Source organism: Octopus bimaculoides, chromosome 1, assembly GCF_001194135.2.
Source record: "Octopus bimaculoides isolate UCB-OBI-ISO-001 chromosome 1, ASM119413v2, whole genome shotgun sequence".
NCBI classification, from domain to species: domain Eukaryota; kingdom Metazoa; phylum Mollusca; class Cephalopoda; order Octopoda; family Octopodidae; genus Octopus; species Octopus bimaculoides.
The window spans coordinates 105,545,006-105,554,852 of NC_068981.1; the positions used below are offsets into that span (position 1 = coordinate 105,545,006).

The following is a 9,847-nucleotide window of genomic DNA, read 5'->3' on the forward strand; positions in this document are numbered from 1 at the left end:
GTGGTTGAGCATCGATGCCAGTTTCGACCTGTTGCCTGGTACTAGGTATCTTAGTCGGTTGGCTCTTGCTATTTTCCGTGATGTCCCACTCATACAGTGAAGATAAAACCGAGTGTTTGATATATATATATTTGTGCCGCATTTTCTGTGTGGTTTCGATGGCCATCTCGCCTCAGACGTCCCTCCAAAATTTTTTAATTTCGTGTTTCACACTCAAGGGGGAGCCATTGTAGTGACATCACATTGGTGCCAAAAGGCCGACGCCATTGCTGCATCCTTATCCACGCATGCGTGGATTTCAACATCCAAGCGTTCCCAATTCTATTCTGTCTCTCTTACCAAGGCAGACAGCGACCAAGCAAGACGTCTAAGCAAGCTCTCCCATTTGAGTGTGGTTGAACCAAGTTGTCTCTATAATGACACCAGCACGAAGAACCGTACATCTACATTTCAGGCTACTCTAAAACCGGACAATTAGAAGCTGTTTACCTTTTCCACCGAACAATAAATATTTGTTGTTGTTGATCAGTTTGGAGTTTCTGCGTTCAGTTCTCTTCCAATTTAATGTAGGAGAGTTAGGTGTATATCTAAAGATATATAACCCACTCTCCTAAAATCTGTTTGCAGTGTAAACTTCCTCCTATGTAAGAATTTATGGAATTTTTTTACTGCAAAGATTAATGATAATGCCTCTTTTTCAATCTGGCTGTAGTTTCAATCTGGTATTAGAACTCTCGATGCATGTGCAATAACTTTGATTTTACCATCATCAAATTTATGCCATGTTACAGCTCCTATACCAATTCCACTGGCATCCGATGCCACAATTATTTTCAGGTTTGGGTCGAAATGAGTTAATGATAACTCTGATGTTAACCACTTTTTTAATTCCTCGAATGCTTTCTGGCATTCGTTTGTCCAGTCTCATTTCAAGTCCTTCTTTAGCAACTTGTTCAACAGAGCTCTTAGCTCATACATTTTAGGTATGTACAACTGGTAATGACTTACCAGACCTAAAAATGCTTGTAGTGTTGTTTTGTTAGTGGGAGCAGGCATTTTTTTTATTGTGTCAATCCTAGAAGGGTCTGGTTTTTGTCTGTTTTCATCAATCACCTGTCCTAAGTACTTTATTTTTGTCAAGAAAAATTCACATTTATTCTCACTTACTTTAAACCCGTAATCACTTATTTGTTTGAAAACCTCTTCTATATGTTCAATATGTTGGTCCCTTGATTCACTTTTGATCAATATGTCATCCAAGTATGGGACCACGAACTCACAATCTGTTAGCATAGTATCCATCACTTGCTGAAATATTGCTGGTGTAACCTTAACCCCAAATGGCAGTCTTTTGAAATGGTAGAGACCTTTATGAGTATTGATTGTTAATACTTTAGCACATTCTTCATCTACCAGTAATTGGAGGTAGGCCTCTGACAAATCCAGCTTGGAAAAACTTTTCCCACTTAGCAAATATTTCTTCTGGGTTTGGAAGTGGATAATTGTAATTTTTTAAACAATCATTAAGACCAGTTGAGAAGTCCACACATATTCTTATTTCATTGTTCTTCTTTTTTATATATACAGTAGGAGCCGCCCACTCAGAGTAGTCTACTTTTTCAATTACCTCCATGTCTTCCAATCTTTTTAATTCCTTCTCAACTTGATTTAACGCCACGAAAGGTACATTCCTTTTTGGTTTGAACACTGGCACCGCATTTTCTTTCAACTCAAACTTTATTTTGATTTTTTTTTACACGTACCGAGTTCTTTTGAAAACACATCAGGGTACATCTTTTTCAATTTTAATTTCAATTTTTCCGTTACTTTCTCTGACACGGACTGTGACACATTCACCTTGTATAGTGTATTCAGTGGTAGATCCCACAGGTCGAATTCTTCCATTAAATCTGTCCTGAACAGATTCATTGTATTCTTAGATACCATTACTTTACTTTTCTGCATCATGTTTTTAAGTTTTATTTCTGGTGAAATTTCGCCCAGGAATTGAACTCGTTCTTCTGACACACTGTGAGCTATCCTAGTAGTTTTTTTATCCACCGGCCTGCCTATCTTACTCCATGTTGCCATATTTATTATTGATATATCTGAACTGGTATCTAATTGCAACACAAATTTTCGATTTTGTATGGTATAATTTACTTTTGTTGAGTAGAATTTCTTCAGTTTTACAATTTTCTTCGACCGGCATTTAGTTTGTATATTCCTAATTTGACCACATTTAAAATATGTTTTATCGTTAAAGGGGCAATCTTTCCTCAAATGTCGGTTTTCACAACCAGAGCACCGTTTTGAATTTATATATTTTCTTCTATCTGTACTTTCTTTACACATTTGTACATTCTTATTATTGTCTTCTATTTTTCTTGTATCATCTTGAAGGTTTATTATTTGTTGGCATTCCTCAGCCACTTTCTGCAAGGTTAGTTTCACATCTTGATTCAGCTTTGATAATATTCTTTTTCTAATTTCCACATCTTCCATTGCCCTTTAACGAATATTAAGTACTTGAACATATCTGGCGTTAATTCTTCCAGCTTAAACCTTTCACAAGCCTTATTAACCATACCGGCATATGTTACAAAATTGTCGGACTCATTTTTCTTTAAATTTAAAGATTCCCACCGAATGTTAAACTGTGAACTTTTCTTGCTAAAAATATTAGTTAAAATATTTATTGTTTCATCAAAACACAATTCCGCGGGCTTTCTTGGCAAAATAAAGTTACAAAAACTTTCATGTTCCGGAGGGGCAAGCTTTCGCAAAAGAAGTCTTAGCTTCCTTTCGCTAGACCATCCCTTGCATTCCTCTTGTATCGTCTGTAATATGCAGTAAAAGTAATTCCTTCATCCGGTTTGTAGTGAAATTCTTTGATGGAATTTGCAACACCGTCCGCTGAAAATGATTCTGTCATATTCCTCGACTGCAGTAACAATTCTGTTAACATCTGTAGTTGCTGCTATTGTTACTCTTGCTGTTTGACAACTGCTTTCAGTAACTCTTCCATTTTGGTACTATTCGAAACCTCATTGTCACTGTTATATCGCATGTTTGGATGGCGTGCTTTCGCCAATAACGTACCTCTACTCAACTACCGAACTCTCAATTCCGACGACTCGACTCAACAGAACTCGGCTCTGGCTTGCTCTACGTGACGCTTATTTCTTTATTTGGCACTACGGCCACAACACAGAGGGGGGACACTACAACGAATGAGAATGAGATGTTATATAAAAATGAAGAAATGAAATGGCTGCATGGGCCCAGCTCCCATGCAGTATCATTTGAACGTTTATATACACTATTTACAATCGTTCTATTTTTCTATTGTTTTTTCTTAATCATCTTTTTTTTTCTCCTTTTTTTTTTACATGAAATACTTTTACTTTTTTTCTCTTTTTTTTTCTTTCAACAAAACAATTTTACTCACTCTTTTTAATACCCCATGAAAGGCTCCAAGTCTTTTAAATCAACTACTGGCAGCAGTTCGTTGAACTCCACCAACACTCCGGGCGGGTCAATCTTGTCTCTGCACATGTCTCTCAGTCTCTTGTATGTGTCCTTGTCGACCACAATAACCTTCACATTTTCAGAATATATATCTGTGGGTAACCTCACTCTTATGATATGCTTGAATTAAAAAATTTTCCTTTCCGTTTCTTTGCTTTTTGCATTTATTACGAAATTCCATTTATTTTTTCCTCTTCTTGGTTTTTCTCTTTTCTTCTTCCACTTCTGGTACCTTTTCCTTTTCTATCTCCACTTTGAACAATCTCTCCATTTCACCCTCATACAGTTGCACTCCTGAATCTTTTTCCTTCACTGGAATAACTGGCGTCTTTAATGCTGTTTCCTCCTCCTATAATTCATTCTCAAGCACTTTTCCAATTACTTTTTCACTTTCTTTCTCCATCACCCTTTTGTCTTCCTTCCTTCTGGTTGCAGCTTTCATTTCCACTTCTTCTTTCTTCTTTTTCTGGTTCTCTGGCGGCAGGCTCGCTCTTCCACTTCTTCTGTTTCTTTCCACCACCATGAATCCCTCCTCTGTTGTTTTTTTCTTCCATCTCCACTTGTACTACTTGGTCTGTACTCTTCTGCTTCTTCGTCTGTTCTCTCTGTGGGCACCTTGCCTTCATGTGGCCTTTCTATCCACATCCAAACATATAGGCAGCCTGCCCTCCACTATCACTCTCAATCTCAAGTCGTTGGGTAGCACTATCTCCTCAACAATTTGATTTAAGTCTTCTATTGTTGCCTGGATAGTGAGCTCAATCCCGTATCCCCAGTAGTTGATTCTTTGTGTTCTTGTGGCCTTCAGTATCTTGGCCTCATCCTTCATGTTGAACATTATGGCTGTCATCAGCCATGTTTCCTTTAGTTTTGGGGGTACTTTGCCAACTTGCACTCTGGCCACACGTTTGTCACAGTATGAAGGCAAAAGCACCCACTCTTCCAATCTTGTTGCCTCCGTGGAATGCTTAATTGCCTCTTCTTCTGTCGCAAAGTGTACCTCCATGGTGGCATAATTCCTTCTTGTTATAGATGTTGTTAGTTTTTTTATGCTTTCCAAACACACTTCAATTTCCTCCACTGTCGCAATCTCTATCTTTCTCATTGCTATTTTCATCGTTTTGAATATAACTGTTCTTTTTGTTACATTGCTCATCAATTCTGCAGGTGGTGTTAACTTCAGAGTAGCTCCATCTTTCTCCAGCAACCTTTCACATTCCTTCATTTTCCTTGGTTCTACCTTAATTTCAATTATTTCCAATGTTTCCTCTTCTATTCCTTTTCCAGTTGTGGCCGCATAACTGTGGCGACCCACTGGCGTTTTCTCCATTTTGCCCCCAATGGGAAGAAAAAAAATAACAATTCACAATGACAATATCAACAATTCAAACAGTAATAATCAACAAACAAATAGTTAACGCTCTGACTTACGACAAAAACACTCCGTTATTAACAACTCAAACCACCTGCAAATCTACACAACGCTTCTCGTCTAGCTATCACATCCACTATCTATACATATTGGACTAGCCTACTTATCATCTGGGGTCATCCACACAGCAATTATGTAGACTGAAAGGCATTCAAATAAATTCACAGTGGACCAAATAACACATCACAAATTCAACTAGCCTTAAATTAAACTAGCCTTAAATATAACACAAATTATACAGTGGACCAAATAACACATCACAAATTCTATTAGTTGTATAGTTCATCCATCATTAGGATAAATCAACCCTGGGCATCAGTGGTTACAAGTGCTTCATTATATTATCTCCAGGAAATCTCTCACTTCACTGCCCATAAATGATCTGACAAAGTTATTTATAAGCAGAGGGTAGGCTCCAGCAATGATTTGGATTAATTGAGGAAGTATTATGCACAACATGATTGGAACCTTATCCCGTGCAATACTCACCCATTCAAAATACAAGATTCAACCAAATGTTCCAAACTCACATGATAAATCAAATGCCAATCATTAAAAATGAATGTGTGGAGCCTATTTAAGGCTAGTTGAATATAAAATGTCAGAACAGAAATGGGTCTTGCTACGATATCAATGAATCTATCTTATCTGAAATTTAACAAACTTTATACTATGATATTGTTACTCAAAAAAGTTTGTCAATAAGATTTGGCATTGAGAAACGATTTACCTATAATAGTAACTTTAAGTAAATGTTGCTCAATAACCAGTTGTTGCATAGCCTTTATCATTTGTGGATCAATAGTTGTTGCTATTGTTGTTTAGTCACAGGTCAGCTGTGAGCTGTTGGACCAAAATATTACTAATTTCAAACAATATATTTAGGATTAAATTATCTTATGTGTCCTATATTTTTTTATGCTATTGTTTGGAGTTTTGCTGCTATTTATAGCAGAACAAGCAATCACAGAGGTTCTTTAAATTCATGAACCAACAAAAAATAATGGTAATCATAACAATTTCATTTCTTTCAAAATAAGACCAGTTTTTGGAGAAATACAATCAATTAAATCATTCTTAAGTGTGCTGCTGGTAATTTTTTGTAAATGATTTTGTATGGACAAAAGATATATCTAGCCTCAATAAACTATGAGCTCATAATTGGAAGGAATAAAATAAAAAGAATAACTTAAAAAAAAAAACCTATACGGAATGACCACAAAGCTCTGCCATTCCTCCACCTTAAAAATAATAATGTCTCCGTAAGCTAGGAAAGCCTGTGATATCTATTCATTTCTGTTATCTGGTTGTATTCATTGTTTAATAAGTAACATACCTTCTGAATGAAGTGCTGTTGAAGTGTTTACTTAGAGTATTGTTACCTTTTCTTCCAAATATCTGAACTTTAAATGTAGAATAAGACATTTGTCTCAGAGACTACAAAACACTTATTTTCCTCATTTCCTCTGTATCACCACCAGCACCACCATTATAATGTTCTTGGTACTTTTACTATTTCAGCAACTATCTCCAATGCCCTTGTAACTATCTTTGCTTCTACCCCTTTAATTGCTTTATTAATCATGCTGCAACTGACCTCAATAAAAGCTCTTCTCTTCTACTTACACAAGACTCTCCTGCTTATACAAGCTAATTCATCAATATTTCATGGACACTTCCTCATCTCTTTTATTAGAACTGCAAAAAGTATACACACTTCTTCCCGTCATCTTTATTTATAGAAGTATACTGCCTTTCGTCATGTGGAAGAACATTGTCAAGCTTCTTGCTCACATTCTTTTTCTTGGCTAAATATACTTGGCATGAAGCTTCCTAATCACATAGACCTCCTACTATTGCTCTTTCTACTACTCCTTGCGAGCCTATCATGTAGCTCTGTTCACTACACAGCCTCCACCACATCATCTGTTGCTAGGCTGGAGCTTGCATCCATTAACAGAGTCAGTCAATTGCTACAGTAAGTTATCTTGTCGGATTGCTCAGTTGTTTCTATTTTCTAATTTTAGTAGATATGGATTTATGATCCACAAGCTGTTTGTCCATTTAACGTCCACAGCCGACTGTTTTTTTTTTTATATTCTTATTGTTTTTATTTTTTTAATGATCTATTTATTAAATAACAAGATTCTGTTCTAGAAAATGAAAACCTTTTGTTTTTTATTCGTTTGTAGTATTTTTCTTTTGTTGATCGAGGAATTATGATATCTGATAAAGAACAGTAAACAAGATCTTCAACTGGCACTTGTATTTGTAAAGAAGGTAGTCTCTCAACCAATGAGTATTATGCTAATATCTTGTCACAAAGAGTATACAATATATTTAGTTACAAATTAAGAGCCGAAGTTGTGAAGGGTAGATAATAAAACTTCTAAACCTACAGGATTGCTTTTAAGTAAGCCTGTAAGATATCTTCAAATGCTTAACCTCTTATCTATGCTGGTTGATGAGATAGTGGTTTATGATATACAAATTCCCAACAGCAAGGTAAATGGAAATGAAATGCATGGAATAAAAGTAAATTACACTAGGCAACAAAGATGTTGTTACAGAAGATCAAATTTTAGTTAATTTTAGTATGCTGATTTCAAATCTATAATTAAATTTTTTCTATCATCTCTAGACTTTGAGTAAGATGCAAATCACTTAATAAAATTTCCTTCTTTGTTCAGATTTTGGTTTTTCATCATCCTAATACCAGTAATATGAAACTTGCTTTTCAAGGTTAAAGCAATTTTTGTTTGCCAACTTATAAAAATTCTAAGGATTTTGTTCAATAGAATTTATCCAGAGTTGGCAACACTGAGTCAAGAGCATAGTAATGGCCCAACAGTCAGTTGCTACATGACAATCCAGTAGAGCGGTTGTTGAAGACAGCAGTTCATTTGAAGATTTTGCTAGTGATATAGAAATAGGGAAATATGGCATGTATGTTCCAGATGCAACTAGTTCCCAACATTTATTAAGTCAAGTAGATGTTAAATGAGTTAGTGTGAAATTTGGAATTACTGAAAGAAAAAGTTGAATTGCTTGGTTCCAGACGTCAAAGATGGAATTTTCTCTAGACATACACCAAAGTTTCCCATTTCTGCCAATGCCATCTGCAGTTTTCATCATTTTACTTACAGGAGACAAACATTTGTTTCTGTATCAGTGGCCTGATGGAAAGGATTGGCTTTTGCTATAATCCAAAAGATTGGAGATTGTTCATTGACTCTAGTAAAGCTAGCCTTAAAACTGTATTATTATACAATGGCAATGAAAAACTTTCAACACCTGTAGCACTTGTCACTGGCTTTAATGAGGCTTATAAATCAATAGAACTGCTGCTAAGTCTCATCAAATATTAGGACCACATGTGTAATATTTATGGCAACCTTAAAGTTGTATCATTACTTCTTGGGTTACAATTAAGCTACACTTTTTGTGTCCATGGAACAGCAGAGATGACAAGAACCACTACAAAAAACATGATTGGCCATCTAGAACTGAACATTTTGTTGGTAAACACAGTGTGAATCATCCAGCACTTATTGACCCTCAGAAAGTACATCTACCACTTCACATTAAACTTATAAAAAATTTTATGAAGAGTATGGAGCAGCAAGATAGTGGTTTCCAATATTTAATGGATAAATTCAAAGGAATATTAACAGATGCTAAGCTAGAAGTTGGAGTTTTCACTGGACCATAGATCTGCAGTGTCAGCCATGACTCATCATTTCTAACTGAGAACAAACTAGGAGCATGGACATCTTTTGTTGAAGTTATCAAAAATTTTCTCGGAAATTACAAGCTGAAAACTACCATGAATTCATATGAAAAATGGGATGCAGAATGTCTTTGAAAATGCATTTTTTACATCCTCATCTTGACTTCTTCCTGGTCAACCTTGGGATTGTGAGTGACAAACATGGTGAGCACTTCCACCAATAGATCTCAGTTAGGGAAAACAGATACCAAGGTAATTTCAACCCAAATATGATGGGAGATTATTGCTAGTTCCTGCAGAAGGAGAGCCTGTCATCCTACAAGTGACAAAGGAAGAGGAAACACCAAAGTTTCACTTAAGAACAGGAAGTTGCCTTTCAGTAGTAACAACAAAATACTTAGATGCTTTGAGTGGATGGTTGGGCACAGATAAGTCAGCTATGGAATTCCACTGACTGTCTTAAGCTAGAAAAAAGAGGAAAGGTATTCCTTTTCACGAATTATTTAAGAATGCTTAACATAAAACCTGGCATATAAAAGTAGCTTAGATGGCTTTTGTAACAGAAGCAGGTGAGAAATAATGATAAATAAGGGATTTCACAAAATCTGGATGTCAGATTGGACTGATTGCTCCAAATCAGGCCCCATGCTGAAGGGGGCCCTGTGCTCGAGAGGGCTACATTCTATACTGCAACATTTCATAAAGGTGATCCACCTGAAGTCTTTTAAAAAAATCTGGTCTTTCAAAAAAGAAAAAAAAAATTTTTTAAATGAAAGAACATGCTTTCTACACTTTAGTGACACAAGATATTATAAGATAAACCCATTCAGCCAAGACTGCTTGGGTTAGCCGCTGAATTTGAAGAAATTTATCTTATTTTTAGTGAAAGGCTCAATAAGTATGTTTGTATGTGAATGCTTGGATAAAATATTTGTGTGTCTGTGAGAGTATGTATGTGGGTGAAGTGTATGTATATATGTGTGCTTATGTTTTGTGTGTATCAGTTTCTATAAATATGTTTAATTTTGGGGAAAATTTTTATTTCAATAAAGTGTATTTTTTATACATATATAGGTGCAGAAGTGGCTGTGTGGTAAGTAGCTTTCTTGGCGAGGCCCTTAGGGACTTCCTGTCTGGTGGCCCGAATGCCTCGG

The 9,847-nt window shown here is 35.9% G+C and overlaps 1 long non-coding RNA gene across 1 annotated transcript in view; it reads left to right on the top strand.

The window, feature by feature from the left end:
- The first annotated feature begins 6,428 nt into the window (after positions 1 to 6,428).
- Positions 6,429 to 9,847, top strand: part of LOC128248156 (uncharacterized) — a 9,001-nt gene continuing 5,582 nt past the window's right edge. Inside the window, exon 1 of the long non-coding RNA XR_008264447.1 lies at positions 6,429 to 6,941. This is a non-coding gene — a long non-coding RNA (uncharacterized LOC128248156). The remainder of the gene's footprint in view (positions 6,942 to 9,847) is intronic.